The sequence below is a fragment of the Daphnia pulicaria genome, chromosome 4 (assembly GCF_021234035.1).
Source record: "Daphnia pulicaria isolate SC F1-1A chromosome 4, SC_F0-13Bv2, whole genome shotgun sequence".
Classification (NCBI taxonomy): domain Eukaryota; kingdom Metazoa; phylum Arthropoda; class Branchiopoda; order Diplostraca; family Daphniidae; genus Daphnia; species Daphnia pulicaria.
In genome coordinates this window covers 8,158,238-8,178,972 of record NC_060916.1, presented here as the reverse complement: position 1 = coordinate 8,178,972, position 20,735 = coordinate 8,158,238, and positions in this window count along the sequence as shown.

The window sequence follows — 20,735 nt, the reverse complement described above, 5'->3', positions numbered from 1 at the left end:
TGATTTAAACATTCTGTAATTAAAAAATGGTTTTAACAAGTGAAAAAAATATTATAGCAACTTCAAGTGCTGAGCTGTTCTCTGCTGTGCTCTGGCGTGCTCTGGCGTGCACTGGCGTGCTCTGGCGTGCACTGGCGTGCTCTGGTGTGAATTGGCGTGCTCTGGTGTGAATTGGCGTGCTCTGGCGTGTACTGGCGTGCTCTTGCGTGCATTGACTTTGCTCTGGCGTGCACTGGCGTGCTCTGGCGTGAACTGGCGTGCTCTTGCGTGCACTGGCGTAATCTCGTGTGAATTGGAGTGCTCTGGCGTGCACTGGCGTGCTCTGGCGTGCTCTGGTTTGAATTGGCGTACTCAGGCGTGCACTGGCGTGCTCTGGCGTGCATTGACGTGCTCTGGCGTGCACTGCCGTGCTCTGGCGTGCACTGGCGTGCTCTGGCGTGCACTGGCGTGCTCTGGCGTGCACTGGCGTGCTCTGGCGTGCACTGGCGTGCTCTTGCGTGCACTGGCGTGCTCTGGCGTGCACTGGCGTGCTCTGGCGTGCAGTTTCGTGCTCTGGCGTGCACTGCGTGCTCTGGCGTGCACTGGGGTGCTCTGGCGTGCACTGGCGTGCTCTGGCGTACTCTGGCGTGCATTGACGTGCTCTGGCGTGCACTGGCGTTCTCTGGCGTTCTCTGGCGTGCTCTGGCGTGCACTGGCGTGCTCTGGTGTGAATTGGAGTGCTCTGGCGTGCTCTGGCGTGCACTGGAGTGCTCTGGCGTGCTCTGGCGTTCTCTGGAATGCACTGGCGTGCTCTGGCGTGCAGTGGCGTGCTCTGGCGTGCACTGCGTTCTCTGGCGTGCACTGCGTGATCTGGTGTGAACTGCGTGCTCTGCTGTGCACTTGGTTTGCTCTGGCGTGCACTGGCGTGCTCTAGCGTGCACTGGCGTGCTCTGGCGTGCACTGGCGTGCACTGGCGTGCTCTGGCGTGCACTGGCGTGCTCTGTCGTGCTCTGCTATGCAGAACTCAAGTGCTTGACAAAAGAAATCAGCTACACGACAATAGAACTCAAATAAATTGAATAATTTTTAAAAATTCAAGTGCTGTGATGTGCGTGTTTTTTAAACTTTTTGTTCATAATTTGCTCTATAAATTTATTGATTCAATAGACTTGAAATGGTGTATTGGAAATTGATTTACACATCCTGTAATTAAAAAATGGTTTTAACAAGTGAAACAAATATTATAGCAACTTCAAGTGCTGAGCTGTTCTCTGCTGTGCTCTGGCGTGCTCTTGTGTGAATTGGAGTGCTCTGGCGTGCACTGGCGTGCTCTGGCGTGCTCTGGTTTGAATTGGCGTACTCTGGCGTGCACTGGCGTGCTCTGGCGTGCACTGGCGTGCTCTGGCGTGCATTGACGTGCTCTGGCGTGCACTGGCGTGCTCTGGCGTGCACTGGCGTGCTCTGGTGTGAATTGGCGTGCTCTGGTGTGAATTGGCGTGCTCTGGTATGAATTGGCGTGCTCTGGTGTGAATTGGCGTGCTCTGGCGTGTACTGGCGTGCTCTGGAGTGCACTGGCGTGCTCTGGCGTGCATTGCCGTGCTCTTGCGTGCACTGGCGTGCTCTGGCGTGCAATGGCGTGCTCTGGCGTGCACTGGCGTGCTCTGGTGTGAATTGGAGTGCTCTGGCGTGCACTGGCGTGCTCTGGCATGCTCTGGTTTGAATTGGCGTACTCTGGCGTGAACTGGCTTGCTCAGGCGTGCACTGGCGTGCTCTGGCGTGCATTGACGTGCTCTGGCGTGCACTTGCGTGCTCCGGCGTGCACTGGTGTGCTCTGGCGTGCACTGGCGTGTTCTGGCGTGCTCTGGCGTGCTCTGGCGTGCCTGGCATACTCTGGTGTGAATTGGAGTGCTGTGGCGTGCACTGGCGTGCTCTGGCGTGCTCTGGCGTGCACTGGCGTGCTCTGGCGTGCTCTGCTATGCAGAACTCAAGCGCTTGACAATAGAAATCCACTACCCGACAATAGAACTCAAATAACTTGAATAATTTTTAAAAATTCAAGTGCTGTGATGTGTGTTTTTCTAAAACTTTTTGTCCATGATTTGCTCTATAAATTTATTGATTCAATAGACTTGACATGGTGTATTGGAAATTGATTTAAACATCCTGTAATTAAAAAATGGTTTTAACAAGTGAAACAAATATTATAGCAACTTCAAGTGCTGAGCTGTTCTCTGCTGTGCTCTGGCGTGCTCTTGTGTGAATTGGAGTGCTCTGGTGTGTACTGGCGTGCTCTGGCGTGCTCTGGTTTGAATTGGCGTACTCTGGCGTGCACTGGCGTGCTCTAGCGTGCACTGGCGTGCTCTGGCGTGCATTGACGTGCTCTGGCGTGCACTGGCGTGCTCTGGCGTGCACTGGCGTGCTCTGGCGTGCACTGGCGTGCTCTGGTGTGAATTGGCGTGCTCTGGTGTGAATTGGCGTGCTCTGGCGTGTACTGGCGTGCTCTGGCGTGTATTGACTTTGCTCTGGCGTGCACTGGCGTGCTCTGGCGTGAACTGGCGTGCTCTGGCGTGAACTGGCGTGCTCTGGCGTGCACTGGCGTGCTCTGGTGTGAATTTGAATGCTCTGGCGTGCACTGGCGTGCTCTGGCGTGCTCTGGTTTTAATTGGCGTACTCAGGCGTGCACTGGCGTGCTCTGGCGTGCATTGACGTGCTCTGGCGTGCACTGGCGTGCTCTGGCGTGCACTGGCGTGCTCTGGCGTGCACTGGCGTGCTCTGGCGTGCACTGGCGTGCTCTGGCGTGCACTGGCGTGCTCTGGCGTGCACTGGCGTGCTCTGGCGTGCTCTGGCGTGCTCTGGCGTGCACTGGCGTGCTCTGGCGTGCAGTTTCGTGCTCTGGCAAGAACTGCGGGCTCTGGCGTACACTGGGGTGCTCTGGCGTGCACTGGCGTGCTCTGGCGTGCACTGGCGTGCTATGGTGTGAATTGGAGTGCTCTGGCGTGCTCTGGCGTGCTCTGGCGTGCACTGGAGTGCTCTGGCTTGCTCTGGCGTTCTCTGGAATGCACTGGCGTGCTCAGGCGTGCAGTGGCGTGCTCTGGCGTGCAGTGGCGTGCTCTGGCGTGCACTGCGTGCTCTGGTGTGAACTGCGTGCTCTGGCGTGCTTTGGGTTTGCTCTGGCGTGCACTGGCGTGCTCTGGCGTGCACTGGCGTGCTCTGGCGTGCTCTTGCGTGCACTGGCGTGCTCTGGCGTGCACTAGCGTGCTCTGTCGTGGTCTGCTATGCAGAACTCAAGTGCTTGACAAAAGAAATCAACTACCCGACAATTGAACTCAAATAAATTGAATAATTTTTAAAAATTCAAGTGCTGTGATGTGCGTGTTTTTTAAACTTTTTGTTCATAATTTGCTCTATAAATTTATTGATTCAATAGACTTGAAATGGTGTATTGGACATTGATTTACACATCCTGTAATTGAAAAATGGTTTTAACAAGTGAAACAAATATTATAGCAACTTCAAGTGCTGAGCTGTTCTCTGCTGTGCTTTGGCGTGCTCTTGTGTGAATTGGAGTGCTCTGGCGTGCACTGGAGTGCTCTGGCGTGCACTGGCGTTCTCTGGTGTGAATTGGCGTGCTCTGGCGTGCACTGGCGTGCTCTGGCGTGCATTGACGTGCTCTGGCGTGCATTGACGTGCTCTGGCGTGCACTGGCGTGCTCTGGCGTGCACTGGCGTGCTCCGGCGTGCACTGGCGTGCTCCGGCGTGCACTGGCGTGCTCCGGCGTGCACTGGCGTGCTCCGGCGTGCACTGGCGTGCTCCGGCGTGCACTGGCGTGCTCTGGCGTGTACTGGGCTGCTCTGGAGTGCACTGGCGTGCACTGGCGTGCACTGGCGTGCTCTGGCGTGAACTGGCGTGCTCTGGCGTGCACTGAAGTGCTCTGGTATGAATTGGAGTGCTCTGGCGTGCACTGGCTTGCTCTGGCGTGCACTGGCGTGCTCTGGCGTGCATTGGCGTGCTCTGGGGTGAATTGGCGTGCTCTGGCGTGCAATGGCGTGCTCTGGCGTGCACTGGGGTGCTCTGGCGTGCACTGGGGTGCTCTGGCGTGCACTGGCGTGCTCTGGCGTGCTCTGGCGTGTACTGGCGTGCTCTGGCGTGCACTGGCGTGCTATGGTGTGAATTGGAGTGCTCTGGCGTGCTCTGGCGTGCTCTGGCGTGCACTGGAGTGCTCTGGCTTGCTCTGGCGTTCTCTGGAATGCACTGGCGTGCTCAAGCGTGCAGTGGCGTGCTCTGGCGTGCACTGCGTGCTCTGGTGTGAACTGCGTGCTCTGGCGTGCTTTGGGTTTGCTCTGGCGTGCACTGGCGTGCTCTGGCGTGCACTGGCGTGCTCTGGCGTGCTCTGGCGTGCACTAGCGTGCTCTGTCGTGGTCTGCTATGCAGAACTCAAGTGCTTGACAAAAGAAATCAACTACCCGACAATTGAACTCAAATAAATTGAATAATTTTTAAAAATTCAAGTGCTGTGATGTGCGTGTTTTTTAAACTTTTTGTTCATAATTTGCTCTATAAATTTATTGATTCAATAGACTTGAAATGGTGTATTGGACATTGATTTACACATCCTGTAATTGAAAAATGGTTTTAACAAGTGAAACAAATATTATAGCAACTTCAAGTGCTGAGCTGTTCTCTGCTGTGCTTTGGCGTGCTCTTGTGTGAATTGGAGTGCTCTGGCGTGCACTGGCGTGCTCTGGTGTGAATTGGCGTGCTCTGGCGTGCACTGGCGTGCTCTGGCGTGCATTGACGTGCTCTGGCGTGCACTGGCGTGCTCTGGCGTGCACTGGCGTGCTCTGGCGTGCACTGGCGTGCTCCGGCGTGCACTGGCGTGCTCCGGCGTGCACTGGCGTGCTCCGGCGTGCACTGGCGTGCTCCGGCGTGCACTGGCGTGCACTGGCGTGCTCTGGTGTGAATTGGCGTGCTCTGGTGTGAATTGGCGTGCTCTGGCGTGTACTGGGCTGCTCTGGAGTGCACTGGCGTGCACTGGCGTGCACTGGCGTGCTCTGGCGTGAACTGGCGTGCTCTGGCGTGCACTGAAGTGCTCTGGTATGAATTGGAGTGCTCTGGCGTGCACTGGCTTGCTCTGGCGTGCACTGGCGTGCTCTGGCGTGCATTGGCGTGCTCTGGGGTGAATTGGCGTGCTCTGGCGTGCAATGGCGTGCTCTGGCGTGCACTGGCGTGCTCTGGCGTGCACTGGCGTGCTCTGGCGTGCACTGGCATGCTCTGGAGTGCACTGCGTGCTCTGGTGGGAATTGGCGTGCACTGGCGTGCTCTGGCGTGCTCTGCTATGCAGAACTCAAGTGCTTGACAATAGAAATCTACTACCCGACAATAGAACTCAAATAACGTGAATAATTTTTAAAAATTCAATTGCTGTGATGTGCGTTTTTCTAAAACTTTTTGTTCATGATTTGCTCTATAAATTTATTGATTCAATAGACTTGAAATGGTGTATTGGACATTGATTTACACATCCTGTAATTAAAAAATGGTTTCAACAAGTGAAAAAAATATAATAGCAACTTCAAGTGCTGAGCTGTTCTCTGCTGTGCTCTACCGTGCTCTGGCGTGCACTGGCGTACTCTGGCGTGCTCTGGCGTGCATTGACGTGCTCTGGCGTGCATTGACGTGCTCTGGCGTGCACTGGCGTGCTCTGGCGTGCATTGACGTGCTCTGGCGTGCACTGGCGTGCTCTGGTGTGAATTGGCGTGCTCTGGCGTGCACTGGCGTGCTCTGGCGTTCTCTGGCGTGCTCTGGCGTGCACTGGCGTGCTCTGGCGTGCACTGGCGTGCTCCGGCGTGCACTGGCGTGCTCCGGCGTGCACTGGCGTGCTCCGGCGTGCACTGGCGTGCTCTGGTGTGAATTGGCGTGCTCTGGCGTGCACTGGCGTGCTCTGGCGTGCACTGGCGTACTCTGGCGTGCACTGGCGTGCTCTGGCGTGCATTGACGTCCTCTGGCGTGCACTGGCATGCTCTGGCGTGCACTGGCTTGCTCTGGCGTGCATTGACGTGCTCTGGCGTGCACTGGCGTGCTCTGGCGTGCATTGACGTGCTCTGGCGTGCACTGGCGTGCTCTGGCGTGCACTGGCGTGCTCTGGCGTGCTCTGCTATGCAGAACTCTAGTGCTTGACAATAGAAATCCACTACCCGACAATAGAACTCAAATAACTTGAATAATTTTTAAAAATTCAAGTGCTGTGATGTGCGTTTTTCTAAAACTTTCTGTTCATGATTTGCTCATAAATTTATTGATTCAATAGACTTGAAATGGTGTATTGGACATTGATTAATTAAAAAATGGTTTTAACAAGTGAAAAAAAAATTATAGCAACTTCAAGTGCTGAGCTGTTTTCTGCTGTGCTCTACCGTGCTCTGGCGTGCACTGGCGTGCTCTGGCGTGCTCTGGCGTGCATTAACGTGCTCTGGCGTGCACTGGCGTGCTCTGGCGTGCTCTGGCGTGCACTGGCGTGCAATGACGTGCTCTGGCGTGCACTGGCGTGCTCTGGTGTGAATTGGCGTGCTCTGGTGTGAATTGGCGTGCTCTGGCGTGTACTGGCGTGCTCTGGAGTGCACTGGCGTGCTCTGGCGTGAACTGGCGTGCTCTGGTGTGAATTGGAGTGCTCTGGCGTGCACTGGCGTGCTCTTGCGTAGATTGACGTGCTCTGGCGTGCACTGGCGTGCACTGGCGTGCACTGGCGTGCATTGGCGTGCTCTGGCGTGCATTGAAGTGCACTGGCGTGCACTGGCGTGCTCTGGCGTGCACTGGCGTGCATTGGCGTGCTCTGGAGTGCACTGGCGTGCTCTGGCGTTCATTGGCGTTTATTGGCGTGCACTGACTTGCTCTGGCGTGCATTGGCGTGCACTTGCGTGCTCTGGCGTGAATTGGCGTGCACTGAAGTGCTCTGGTGTGAATTGGAGTGCTCTGGCGTGCACTGGCGTTCTCTGGCGTGCATTGACGTGCTCTGGCGTGCACTGGCGTACTCTGGAGTGCACTGGCGTGCTCTGGCGTACACTGGCGTGCTCTGGTGTGAATTGGAGTGCTCTGGCAAGCACTGGCGTACTCTGGCGTGCTCTGGATTGAATTGGCGTACTCTGGCATGCATTGGCGTACTCTGGCATGCATTGGCGTGCTCTGGCGTGCTCTGCTATGCAGAACTCAAGTGCTTGACAATAGAAATCCACTACCCGACAATAGAACTCAAATAACTTGAATAATTTTTAAAATTCAAGTGCTGAGCTGTTTTTTGCTGTGCTCTACCGTGCTCTGGCGTGCTCTGGCGTGCTCTGGCGTGCTCTGGCGTGCATTGACGTGCTCTGGCGTTCACTGACGTGCTCTGGCGTTCACTGGCGTGCTCTGGCGTGCACTGGCGTGCATTGACGTGCTCTGGCGTGCACTAGCGTGCTCTGGTGTGAATTGGCGTGCTCTGGTGTGAATTGGCGTGCTCTGGCGTGTACTGGCATGCTCTGGAGTGCACTGGCGTGCTCTGGCGTTCATTGACGTGCTCTGGCGTGCACTGGCGTGCTCTTGCGTGAACTTGCGTGCTCTGGCGTGCACTGGCGTGCTAAGGTGTGAATTGGAGTGCTCTGGCGTGCACTGGCGTGCTCTGGCGTGCTCTGGTTTGAAATGGCGTACTCTGGCGTGCACTGGCGTGCTCTGGCGTAGATTGACGTGCTCTGGCGTGCACTGGCGTGCACTGGGGTGCTCTGGCGTGCACTGGCGTGCTCTGGCATGCACTGGCGTGTTCTGGCGTGCACTGGCGTGCTCTGGCGTGCACTGGCGTGCATTGGCGTGCTCTGGCGTGCATTGGCGTGCACTGGCGTGCATTGGCGTGCTCTGGCGTGCACTGGCGTGCTCTGGCGTTCATTGGCGTGCATTGGCGTGCAATGACGTTCTCTGGCGTGCAATGACGTTCTCTGGCGTGCAATGTCGTGCACTAACGTGCTCTGGCGTGAACTGGCGTGCACTGAAGTGCTCTGGTGTGAATTGGAGTATTCTGGCGTGCACTTTCGTGCTCTGGCGTGCATTGACGTGCTCTGGCGTGCACTGGCTTGCACTGGCGTGCACTGGCGTGCACTGGCGTGCTCTGGCGTGCTCTGGCGTGCTCTGGCGTGCACTGGCGTGCTCTGGCGTGCACTGGCGTGCTCTGGCGTTCTCTTGTGTGAATTGGCGTGCTATGACGTGCACTGGCGTGCTCTGGCGTGCATTGACGTGCTCTGGCGTGCACTGGCGTGCTCTGGCCTTGCACTGGCGTGCTCTGGTGTGAATTGGCGTGCTCTGGCGTGCACTGGTGTGCTCTGGCGTGCATTGACGTGCTCTGGCGTGCACTGGCGTGCTCTGGTGTGAATTAGCGTGCTCTGGTGTGAATAGGCGTGCTCTGGCGTGTACTGGCGTGCTCTGGAGTGCACTGGCGTGCTCTGGTGTGCATTAACGTGCTCTGGCGTACTCTGGCGTGCACTAGCGTGCACTGGCGTGCTCTGGCGTGCACTGGCGTGCTCTGGCGTGAATTGGCGTGCTCTGGCGTGCACTGGCATGCTCTGTGGTGTCTGGTTTGAATTGGCGTACTCTGCCGTGCACTGGCGTGCTCTGGCGTGCATTGACGTGCTCTGGCGTGCTCTGGCGTGCACTGGCGTCCTCTGTCGTGCACTGGCGTGCTCTGGCGTGCACTGGCGTGCTCTGGCGTGCACTGGCGTGCTCTGGCGTGCACTGGCGTGCTCTGGCGTGCACTGGCGTGCTCTGGCGTGCACTGGCGTGCTCTGGCGTGCACTGGCGTGCTCTGGTGTGAATTGGCGTGCTCTGGCGTGCACTGGCGTGCTCTGGCGTGCTCTGCTATGCAGAACTCAAGTGCTTGACAATAGAAATCCACTATCTGACAAAAGAGCTCAAATAACTTGAATAATTTTTAAAAATTCAAGTGCTGTGATGTGCGTTTTTCTAAAACTTGTTGTTCATGATTTGCTCTATAAATTTATTGATTCAATAGACTTGAAATGGTGTATTGGACATTGATTTACACATCCTGTAATTAAAAAATGGTTTTAACAAGTTAAAAAAATATTATAGCAATTTCAAGTGCTGAGCTGTTCTCTGCTGTGCTCTACCGTGATCTGGCGTGCACTGGCATGCTCTGGCATGCTTTGGCGTACATTGAAGTGCATTGGCGTGCACTGGCGTGCTCTGGCGTGCATTGACGTGCTCTGGCGTGCACTGGCATGCTCTGGTGTAAATTGGCGTGCTCTGGTGTGAATTTGCGGGCTCTTGCGTGTACTGGCGTGCTGTGCTGTGCTCTACCGTGCTTTGGCGTGCATTGGCGTGCTCTGGCGTGCTCTGGCGTACATTGACGTGCACTGGCGTGCTGTGGCGTGCACTCGCGTGCTCTGGCGTGCATTGAAGTGCTCTGGCGTGCACTGGCGTGCTCTGGGGTGAATTGGCGTGCTCTGGCGTGCACTGGCGTGCTCCGGCGTTCACTGGCGTGCTCTGGCGTGCACTGGCATGAACTGGAGTACACTGCGTGCTCTGGTGTGAATTGGCGTGCTCTGGCGTGCACTGGTGTGCTCTGCTATGCAGAAGTCAAGTGCTTGACAATAGAAATCCACTACCCGACAATAGAACTCAAATAACTTGAATAATTTATAAGAATTCAAGTGCTGTGATGTGCGTTTTTCTAAAACTTTTTGTTCATAATTTGCTCTACAAATTTATTGATTCAATAGACTTGAAATGGTGTATTGGACATTGATTTAACATCCTGTAATTAAAAAATGGTTTTAACAAGTGAAAAAAATATTATAGCAACTTCAAGTGCTGAGCTGTTCTCTGCTGTGCTCTACCGTGCTCTGGCGTGCACTGGCGTGCTCTGGCGTGCACTGGTGTGCTCTAGCGTGCACTGGCGTGCTCTGGCGTGCACTGGCGTGCTCTGGCGTGCACTGGCGTGCTCTGGCGTGCACTGGCGTGCTCTGGTGTGAATTGGCGTGCTCTGGCGTGCACTGGCGTGCTCTGGCGTGCATTGACGTGCTCTGGTTCGCACTGGCGTGCTCTGGCCTTGCACTGGCGTGCTCTGGTGTGAATTGGCGTGCTCTGGCGTGCAATGGCGTGCTCTGGCATGCATTGACGTGCTCTGGCGTGCACTGGCGTGCTCTGGTGTGAATTGGCGTGCTCTGGTGTGAATTGGCGTGCTCTGGCGTGTACTGGCGTGCTGTGCTGTGCTTTACCGTGCTCTGGCGTGCATTGGCGTGCTCTTGCGTGCTCTGGCGTACATTGACGTGCACTGGCGTGCTGTGGCGTGCACTCGCGTGCTCTGGCGTGCATTGAAGTGCTCTGGCGTGCACTGTCGTGCTCTGGCGTGCACTTGCGTGCTCTGGCGTGCATTGGCGTGCTCTGTCGTGCACTGGCATGCTCTGGCGTGCACTGGCGTGCTCTGGCGTGCACTGGCGTGCTCTGTCGTGCTCTGGCGTGCTCTGTCGTGCACTGGCGTTCTGTGGCATGCACTGGCGTGCTCTGGCGTGCACTGGCCTGCTCTGGCGTGCACTGGCGTTCTCTGGGGTGAATTGGCGTGCTCTGGGGTGCATTGACGTGCTCTGGCGTGCACTGGCGTGCTCTGGTGTGAATTGGCGTGCTCTGGTGTGAATTGGCTTGCTCTGGCGTGTACTGGCGTGCTCTGCTGTGCTCTACCGTGATCTGGCGTGCACTGGCGTGCTCTGGCGTGCTCTGGCCTGCTCTGGCCTGCTCTGGCGTGCACTGGCGTGCTCTGGCGTGCTCTGGCGTGAATTGGCGTGCTCTGGCGTGCACTGGCGTGCACTGGCGTGCTCTGGCGTGCTCTGGCGTGCTCTGGCGTGCACTGGCGTGCTCTGGCGTGCTGTGGCCTGCACTCGCGTGCTCTGGCGTGCATTGAAGTGCTCTGGCGTGCACTGTCGTGCTCTGGCGTGCACTTGCGTGCTCTGGCGTGCATTGGCGTGCTCTGTCGTGCACTGGCATGCTCTGGCGTGCACTGGCGTGCTCTGGCGTGCACTGGCGTGCTCTGTCGTGCTCTGGCGTGCTCTGTCGTGCACTGGCGTTCTGTGGCATCTGGCGTGCATTGACGTGCTCTGGCGTGCACTGGCGTGCTCTGGCGTGAACCGGCGTGCTCTGGCGTGCACTGAAGTGCTCTGGCGTGCATTGACGTACACTGGCGTGCTCTGGCGTGCTCTGGCGTACATTGACGTGCTCTGGCGTGCATTGACGTGCTCTGGCGTGCTCTGCTATGCAGAACTCAAGTGCTTGACAATAGAAATCCACTACCCGACAATAGAACTCAAATAACTTGAATAATTTTTAAAATTCAAGTGCTGTGATGTGCGTTTTTCTAAAACTTTTTGTTCATGATTTGCTCTATAAATTTATTGATTCAATAGACTTGAAATAGTGTATTGGACATTGATTTACACATCCTGTAATTAAAAAATGGTTTTAACAAGTGAAAAAAATATTATAGCAACTTCAAGTGCTGAGCTGTTCTCTGCTGTGCTCTACCGTGCTCTGGCGTGCACTGGCGTACTCTGGCGTGCTCTGGCGTGCACTGGCGTGCTCTGGCGTGCATTGACGTGCTCTGGCGTGCACTGGCGTGCTCTGGTGTGAATTGGCGTGCTCTGGTGTGAATTGGCGTGCTCTGGCGTGTACTGGCGTGCTCTGGAGTGCACTGGCTTGCTCTGGCGTGCATTGACGTGCTCTGGGGTGAACTGACGTGCTCTGGCGTGATCTGGTGTGAATTGGAGTGCTCTGGCGTGCACTGGCGTGCTCTGACGTGCACTGGCGTGCTCTGGCGTGCACTGGCGTGCACTGGCGTGCTCTGGGGTGCATTGACGTGCCCTGGCGTGCACTGGCATGCTCTGTTGTGCACTGCGTGCTCTGTTGTGCACTGGCGTGCTCTGGCGTGCATTGACGTGCTTTGGCGTGCACTGGCGTGCTTTGGCGTGCACTGGCGTGCTCTGGCGTGCATAAACGTGCTCTGGCGAGCACTGGCTTGCTCTGGCGTGCATTGACGTGCTCTGGCGTGCACTGGCGTGCTCTGGCGTGCATTGACGTGCTCTGGCGTGCACTGGCGTGCTCTGGCGTTCACTGGCGTGCTCTGGCGTGCACTGGCGTACTCCGGCAGGCACTGGCGTGCTCTGGCGTGCATTGACGTGCTCTGGCGTGAACTGGCGTGCTCTGGTGTGAATTGGCGTCTTCTGGTGTGAATTGGCGTGCTCTGGCGTGTACTGGCGTGCTCTGGAGTGCACTGGTGTGCTCTGGCGTTCATTGACGTGCTCTGGCGTGCACTGGCGTGCTCTTGCGTGAACTGGCGTGCTCTGGCGCGCACTGGCGTGCTATGGTGTGAATTGGAGTGCTCTGGCGTGCACTGGCGTGCTCTGGCGTGCTCTGGTTTGAAATGGCGTACTCTGGCGTGCACAGGCGTGCTCTGGCGTGCTCTGGTTTGAATTGGCGTACTCTGGCGTGCACTGGCGTGCTCTGGCGTGCATTGACGTTCTCTGGCGTGCACTGGCGTGCTCTGGCGTGAATTGGAGTGCTCTGGCGTGCACAGACGTGCTCTGGCGTGCTCTGGTTTGAATTGGAGTGCTCTGGCGTGCACTGGCGTGCTCTGACGTGCACTGGCGTGCTCTGGCGTGCACTGGCGTGCACTGGCGTGCTCTGGCGTGCACTGGCGTGCTCTGGCGTGCACTGGCATGCTCTGTTGTGCACTGCGTGCTCTGTTGTGCACTGGCGTGCTCTGGCGTGCATTGACGTGCTCTGGCGTGCACTGGCGTGCTTTGGCGTGCACTGGCGTGCTCTGGCGTGCATAAACGTGCTCTGGCGAGCACTGGCTTGCTCTCGCGTGCATTGACGTGCTCTGGCGTGCACTGGCGTGCTCTGGCGTGCATTGACGTGCTCTGGCGTGCACTGGCGTGCTCTGGTGTGAATTGGCGTGCTCTGGTGTGAATTGGCGTGCTCTGGCGTGTACTGGCGTGCTCTGGAGTGCACTGGTGTGCTCTGGCGTTCATTGACGTGCTCTGGCGTTCACTGGCGTGCTCTGGCGTGCACTGGCGTACTCCGGCGTGCACTGGCGTGCTCTGGCGTGCATTGACGTGCTCTGGCGTGAACTGGCGTGCTCTGGTGTGAATTGGCGTGCTCTGGTGTGAATTGGCGTGCTCTGGCGTGTACTGGCGTGCTCTGGAGTGCACTGGTGTGCTCTGGCGTTCATTGACGTGCTCTGGCGTGCACTGGCGTGCTCTTGCGTGAACTGGCGTGCTCTGGCGTGCACTGGCGTGCTATGGTGTGAATTGGAGTGCTCTGGCGTGCACTGGCGTGCTCTGGCGTGCTCTGGTTTGAAATGGCGTACTCTGGCGTCCACAGGCGTGCTCTGGCGTGCTCTGGTTTGAATTGGCGTACTCTGGCGTGCACTGGCGTGCTCTGGCGTGCATTGACGTTCTCTGGCGTGCACTGGCGTGCTCTGGCGTGAATTGGAGTGCTCTGGCGTGCGCAGACGTGCTCTGGCGTGCTCTGGTTTGAATTGGCGTACTCTGGCGTGCACTGGCGTGCTCTGGCGTGCATTGACGTTCTCTTGCGTGCACTGGCGTGCTGTGGCGTGCACTAGCGTGCTCTGGCGTGCATTGGCGTGCTCTGGCGTGCACTGGCGTGCACTGGCTTGCTCTGGCGTGCACTGGCGTGCTCTGGCGTGCACTGGCGTGCTCTGGCGTGCACTGGCGTCCTCTGACGTGCACTGGCGTGCTCTGGCGTGCACTGGCGTGCTCTGGCGTGCTCTGCTATGCAGAACTCAAGTGCTTGACAAAAAAAATCAACTACCCGACAATAGAACTCAAATAAATTGAATAATTTTTAAAAATTCAAGTGCTGTGATGTGCGTTTTTCTAAAACTTTTTGTTCATGATTTGCTCTATAAATTTATTGATTCAATAGACTTGAAATAGTTTATTGGACATTGATTTACACATCCTGTAATTAAAAACTGGTTTTAACAAGTGAAAAAAATATTATAGCAACTTCAAGTGCTGAGCTGTTCTCTGCTGTGCTCTGGCGTGCTCTGGCGTGCACTGGCGTGCTCTGGCGTGCACTGGTGTGCTCTAGCGTGCACTGGCGTGCTCTGGCGTGCACTGGCGTGCTGTGGCGTGCACTGGCGTGCTCTGGCGTGCACTGGCGTGCTCTGGCGTGCACTGGCGTGCTCTGGTGTGAATTGGCGTGCTCTGGCGTGCACTGGCGTGCTCTGGCGTGCATTGACGTGCTCTGGTTCGCACTGGCGTGCTCTGGCCTTGCACTGGCGTGCTCTGGTGTGAATTGGCGTGCTCTGGCGTGCACTGGCGTGCTCTGGCATGCATTGACGTGCTCTGGCGTGCACTGGCGTGCTCTGGTGTGAATTGGCGTGCTCTGGTGTGAATTGGCGTGCTCTGGCGTGTACTGGCGTGCTGTGCTGTGCTTTACCGTGCTCTGGCGTGCATTGGCGTGCTCTGGCGTGCTCTGGCGTACATTGACGTGCACTGGCGTGATGTGGCGTGCACTCGCGTGCTCTGGCGTGCATTGAAGTGCTCTGGCGTGCACTGGCGTGCTCTGGCGTGAACTGGCGTGCTCTGGCGTGCACTTGCGTGCTCTGGCGTGCACTTGCGTGCTCTGGCGTGCATTAGCGTGCTCTGTCGTGCACTGGCATGCTCTGGCGTGCACTGGCGTGCTCTGGCGTGCACTGGCGTGCTCTGTCGTGCTCTGGCGTGCTCTGTCGTGCACTGGCGTTCTGTGGCATACACTGGCGTGCTCTGGCGTGCACTGGCCTGCTCTGGCGTGCACTGGCGTGCTCTGGGGTGAATTGGCGTGCTCTGGCGTGCATTGACGTGCTCTGGCGTGCACTGGCCTGCTCTGGTGTGAATTGGCGTGCTCTGGTGTGAATTGGCTTGCTCTGGCGTGTACTGGCGTGCTCTGCTGTGCTCTACCGTGCTCTGGCGTGCACTGGCGTGCTCTGGCGTGCTCTGGCCTGCTCTGGCCTGCTCTGGCGTGCACTGGCGTGCTCTGGGGTGAATTGGCGTGCTCTGGCGTGCTCTGGCGTGAATTGGCGTGCTCTTGCGTGCACTGGCGTGCTCTTGCGTGCTCTGGCGTGCTCTGGCGTGCACTGGCGTGCTCTGGCGTGCACTGGCGTGCTCTGGCGTGCACTGGCGTGCTCTGGCGTGCACTGGCGTGCTCTGGCGTGCATTGACGTGCTCTGGCGTGCACTGGCGTGCTCTGGCGTGCACTGGCGTGCTCTGGGGTGCACTGGCGTGCTCTGGTGTGCACTGGCGTGCTCTGGCGTGCATTGGCGTGCTCTGGGGTGAATTGGCGTGCTCTGGCGTGCACTGGCGTGCTCTGGCGTGCACTGGCATGAACTGCAAAACACTGCGTGCTCTGGTGTGAATTGGCGTGCTCTGGCGTGCACTGGCGTGCTCTGCTATGCAGAACTCAAGTGCTTGACAATAGAAATCCACTACCCGACAATAGAACTCAAATAACTTGAATAATTTTTAAAAATTCAAGTGCTGTGATGTGCGTTTTTCTAAAAATTTTTGTTCATGATTTGCTCTACAAATTTATTGATTCAATAGACTTGAAATGGTGTATTGGACATTGATTTACACATCCTGTAATTAAAAAATGGTTTTAACAAGTGAAAAAAATATTATAGCAACTTCAAGTGCTGAGCTGTTCTCTGCTGTGCTCTACCGTGCTCTGGCGTGCACTGGCGTACTCTGGCGTGCTCTGGCGTGCATTGACGTGCTCTAGCGTGCATTGACGTGCTCTGGCGTGCACTGGCGTGCTCTGGCGTGCATTGACGTGCTCTGGCGTGCACTGGCGTGCTCTGGTGTGAATTGGCGTGTTCTGGTTTGAATTGGCGTGCTCTGGCGTGTACTGGCGTGCTCTGGAGTGCACTGGCTTGCTCTGGCGTGCATTGACGTGCTCTGGCGTGCACTGGCGTGCTCTGGCGTAAACTGACGTACACCCTGTAATTAAAAAAAGGTTTAAACAAGTGAAAAAAATATTATAAACTTCAAGTGCTGTGCTGTTCTCTGCTGTGCTCTGGCGTACTCTGGCGTGCATTGACGTGTTCTGGAGTGCACTGGCGTGCTCTGGCGTGCACTGGCGTGCTCTGGCGTGCACTGGCGTGCTCTGGCGTGCACTGGCGTGCTCTGGCGTGCACTGGCGTGCTCTGGCGTGCACTGGCGTGCTCTGGCGTGCACTGGCGTGCTCTGGCGTGCTCTGCTATGCAGAACTCAAGTGCTTGACAATAGAAATCCACTACCCGACAATAGAACTCAAATAACTTGAATAATTTTTAAAATTCAAGTGCTGTGATGTGCGTTTTTCTAAAACTTTTTGTTCATGATTTGCTCTATAAATTTATTGATTCAATAGACTTGAAATGAAGTTTTGGACATTGATTAATTAAAACATGGTTTTAACGAGTGAAAAAAATATTATAGCAACTTCAAGTGCTGAGCTGTTTTCTGCTGTGCTCTACCGTGCTCTGGCGTGCTCTGGCGTGCTCTGGAGTGCACTGGTGTGCTCTGGCGTTCATTGACGTGCTCTGGCGTGCACTGGCGTGCTCTTGCGTGAACTGGCGTGCTCTGGCGTGCACTGGCGTGCTATGGTGTGAATTGGAGTGCTCTGGCGTGCACTGGCGTGCTCTGGCGTGCTCTGGTTTGAAATGGCGTACTCTGGCGTGCACAGGCGTGCTCTGGCGTGCTCTCGTTTGAATTGGCGTACTCTGGCGTGCACTGGCGTGCTCTGGCGTGCATTGACGTTCTCTGGCGTGCACTGGCGTGCTCTGGCGTGAATTGGAGTGCTCTGGCGTTCACAGACGTGCTCTGGCGTGCTCTGGTTTTAATTGGAGTGCTCTGGCGTGCACTGGCGTGCTCTGACGTGCACTGGCGTGCTCTGGCGTGCACTGGCGTGCACTGGCGTGCTCTGGCGTGCACTGGCGTGCTCTGGGGTGCATTGACGTGCCCTGGCGTGCACTGGCATGCTCTGTTGTGCACTGCGTGCTCTGTTGTGCACTGGCGTGCTCTGGCGTGCATTGACGTGCTCTTGCGTGCACTGGCGTGCTTTGGCGTGCACTGGCGTGCTCTGGCGTGCATAAACGTGCTCTGGCGAGCACTGGCTTGCTCTGGCGTGCATTGACGTGCTCTGGCGTGCACTGGCGTGCTCTGGCGTGCATTGACGTGCTCTGGCGTGCACTGGCGTGCTCTGGCGTTCACTGGCGTGCTCTGGCGTGCACTGGCGTACTCCGGCGGGCACTGGCGTGCTCTGGCGTGCATTGACGTGCTCTGGCGTGAACTGGCGTGCTCTGGTGTGAATTGGCGTGCTCTGGTGTGAATTGGCGTGCTCTGGCGTGTACTGGCGTGCTCTGGAGTGCACTGGTGTGCTCTGGCGTTCATTGACGTGCTCTGGCGTGCACTGGCGTGCTCTTGCGTGAACTGGCGTGCTCTGGCGTGCACTGGCGTGCTATGGTGTGAATTGGAGTGCTCTGGCGTGCACTGGCGTGCTCTGGCGTGCTCTGGTTTGAAATGGCGTACTCTGGCGTGCACAGGCGTGCTCTGGCGTGCTCTGGTTTGAATTGGCGTACTCTGGCGTGCACTGGCGTGCTCTGGCGTGCATTGACGTTCTCTGGCGTGCACTGGCGTGCTCTGGCGTGAATTGGAGTGCTCTGGCGTGCACAGACGTGCTCTGGCGTGCTCTGGTTTGAATTGGCGTACTCTGGCGTGCATTGGCGTGCTCTGGCGTGCATTGACGTTCTCTGGCGTGCACTGGCGTGCTGTGGCGTGCACTAGCGTGCTCTGGCGTGCATTGGCGTGCTCTGGCGTGCACTGGCTTGCTCTGGCGTGCACTGGCGTGCTCTGGCGTGCACTGGCGTGCTCTGGCGTGCACTGGCGTCCTCTGACGTGCACTGGCGTGCTCTGGCGTGCACTGGCGTGCTCTGGCGTGCTCTGCTATGCAGAACTCAAGTGCTTGACAAAAAAAATCAACTACCCGACAATAGAACTCAAATAAATTGAATAATTTTTAAAAATTCAAGTGCTGTGATGTGCGTTTTTCTAAAACTTTTTGTTCATGATTTGCTCTATAAATTTATTGATTCAATAGACTTGAAATAGTGTATTGGACATTGATTTACACATCCTGTAATTAAAAACTGGTTTTAACAAGTGAAAAAAATATTATAGCAACTTCAAGTGCTGAGCTGTTCTCTGCTGTGCTCTGGCGTGCTCTGGCGTGCACTGGCGTGCTCTGGCGTGCACTGGTGTGCTCTAGCGTGCACTGGCGTGCTCTGGCGTGCACTGGCGTGCTCTGGCGTGCACTGGCGTGCTCTGGCGTGCACTGGCGTGCACTGGCGTGCTCTGGCGTGCACTGGCGTGCTCTGGTGTGAATTGGCGTGCTCTGGCGTGCACTGGCGTGCTCTGGCGTGCATTGACGTGCTCTGGTTCGCACTGGCGTGCTCTGGCCTTGCACTGGCGTGCTCTGGTGTGAATTGGCGTGCTCTGGTGTGAATTGGCGTGCTCTGGCGTGCACTGGCGTGCTCTGGCATGCATTGACGTGCTCTGGCGTGCACTGGCGTGCTCTGGTGTGAATTGGCGTGCTCTGGTGTGAATTGGCGTGCTCTGGCGTGCATTGGCGTGCTCTGGCGTGCTCTGGCGTACATTGACGTGCACTGGCGTGCTGTGGCGTGCACTCGCGTGCTCTGGCGTGCATTGAAGTGCTCTGGCGTGCACTGGCGTGCTCTGGCGTGAACTGGCGTGCTGTGGCGTGCACTTGCGTGCTCTGGCGTGCACTTGCGTGCTCTGGCGTGCATTAGCGTGCTCTGTCGTGCACTGGCATGCTCTGGCGTGCACTGGCGTGCTCTGGCGTGCACTGGCGTGCTCTGTCGTGCTCTGGCGTGCTCTGTCGTGCACTGGCGTTCTGTGGCATACACTGGCGTGCTCTGGCGTGCACTGGCCTGCTCTGGCGTGCACTGGCGTGCTCTGGGGTGAATTGGCGTGCTCTGGCGTGCATTGACGTGCTCTGGCGTGCACTGGCCTGCTCTGGTGTGAATTGGCGTGCTCTGGTGTGAATTGGCTTGCTCTGGCGTGTACTGGCGTGCTCTGCTGTGCTCTACCGTGCTCTGGCGTGCACTGGCGTGCTCTGGCGTGCTCTGGCCTGCTCTGGCCTGCTCTGGCGTGCACTGGCGTGCTCTGGGGTGAATTGGCGTGCTCTGGCGTGCTCTGGCGTGAATTGGCGTGCTCTGGCGTGCACTGGCGTGCTCTGGCGTGCACTGGCGTGCTCTGGCGTGCTCTGGCGTGCTCTGGCGTGCACTGGCGTGCTCTGGCGTGCACTGGCGTGCTCTGGCGTGCACTGGCGTGCTCTGGCGTGCACTGGCGTGCTCTGGCGTGCACTGGCGTGCTCTGGCGTGCACTGGCGTGCTCTGGCGTGCATTGGCGTGCTCTGGGGTGAATTGGCGTGCTCTGGCGTGCACTGGCATGAACTGCAAAACACTGCGTGCTCTGGTGTGAATTGGCGTGCTCTGGCGTGCACTGGCGTGCTCTGCTATGCAGAACTCAAGTGCTTGACAATAGAAATCCACTACCCGACAATAGAACTCAAATAACTTGAATAATTTTTAAAAATTCAAGAGCTGTGATGTGCGTTTTTCTAAAAATTTTTGTTCATGATTTGCTCTACAAATTTATTGATTCAATAGACTTGAAATGGTGTATTGGACATTGATTTACACATCCTGTAATTAAAAAATGGTTTTAACAAGTGAAAAAAATATTATAGCAACTTCAAGTGCTGAGCTGTTCTCTGCTGTGCTCTACCGTGCTCTGGCGTGCACTGGCGTACTCTGGCGTGCTCTGGCGTGCATTGACGTGCTCTGGCGTGCATTGACGTGCTGTGGCGTGCACTGGCGTGCTCTGGCGTGCATTGACGTGCTCTGGCGTGCACTGGCGTGCTCTGGTGTGAATTGGCGTGTTCTGGTTTGAATTGGCGTGCTCTGGCGTGTACTGGCGTGCTCTGGAGTGCACTGGCTTGCTCTGGCGTGCATTGACGTGCTCTGGCGTGCACTGGCGTGCTCTGGCGTAAACTGACGTACACCCTGTAATTAAAAAAAGGTTTAAACAAGTGAAAAAAATATTATAAACTTCAAGTGCTGTGCTGTTCTCTGCTGTGCTCTGGCGTACTCTGGCGTGCATTGACGTGTTCTGGAGTGCACTGGCGTGCTCTTGCGTGCACTGGCGTACTCTGGCGTGCACTGGCGTGCTCTGGCGTCCACTGGCGTGCTCTGGCGTGCACTGGCGTGCTCTGGCGTGCACTGGCGTGCTCTGGCGTGCACTGGCGTGCTCTGGCGTGCTCTGCTATGCAGAACTCAAGTGCTTGACAATAGAAATCCACTACCCGACAATAGAACTCAAATAACTTGAATAATTTTTAAAATTCAAGTGCTGTGATGTGCGTTTTTCTAAAACTTTTTGTTCATGATTTGCTCTATAAATTTATTGATTCAATAGACTTGAAATGGTGTTTTGGACATTGATTAATTAAAACATGGTTTTAACGAGTGAAAAAAATATTATAGCAACTTCAAGTGCTGAGCTGTTTTCTGCTGTGCTCTGGCGTGCTCTGGCGTGCTCTGGCGTGCTCTGGCGTGAACTGGCGTGCTCTGGCGTGCACTGGCGTGCACTGGCGTGCACTGG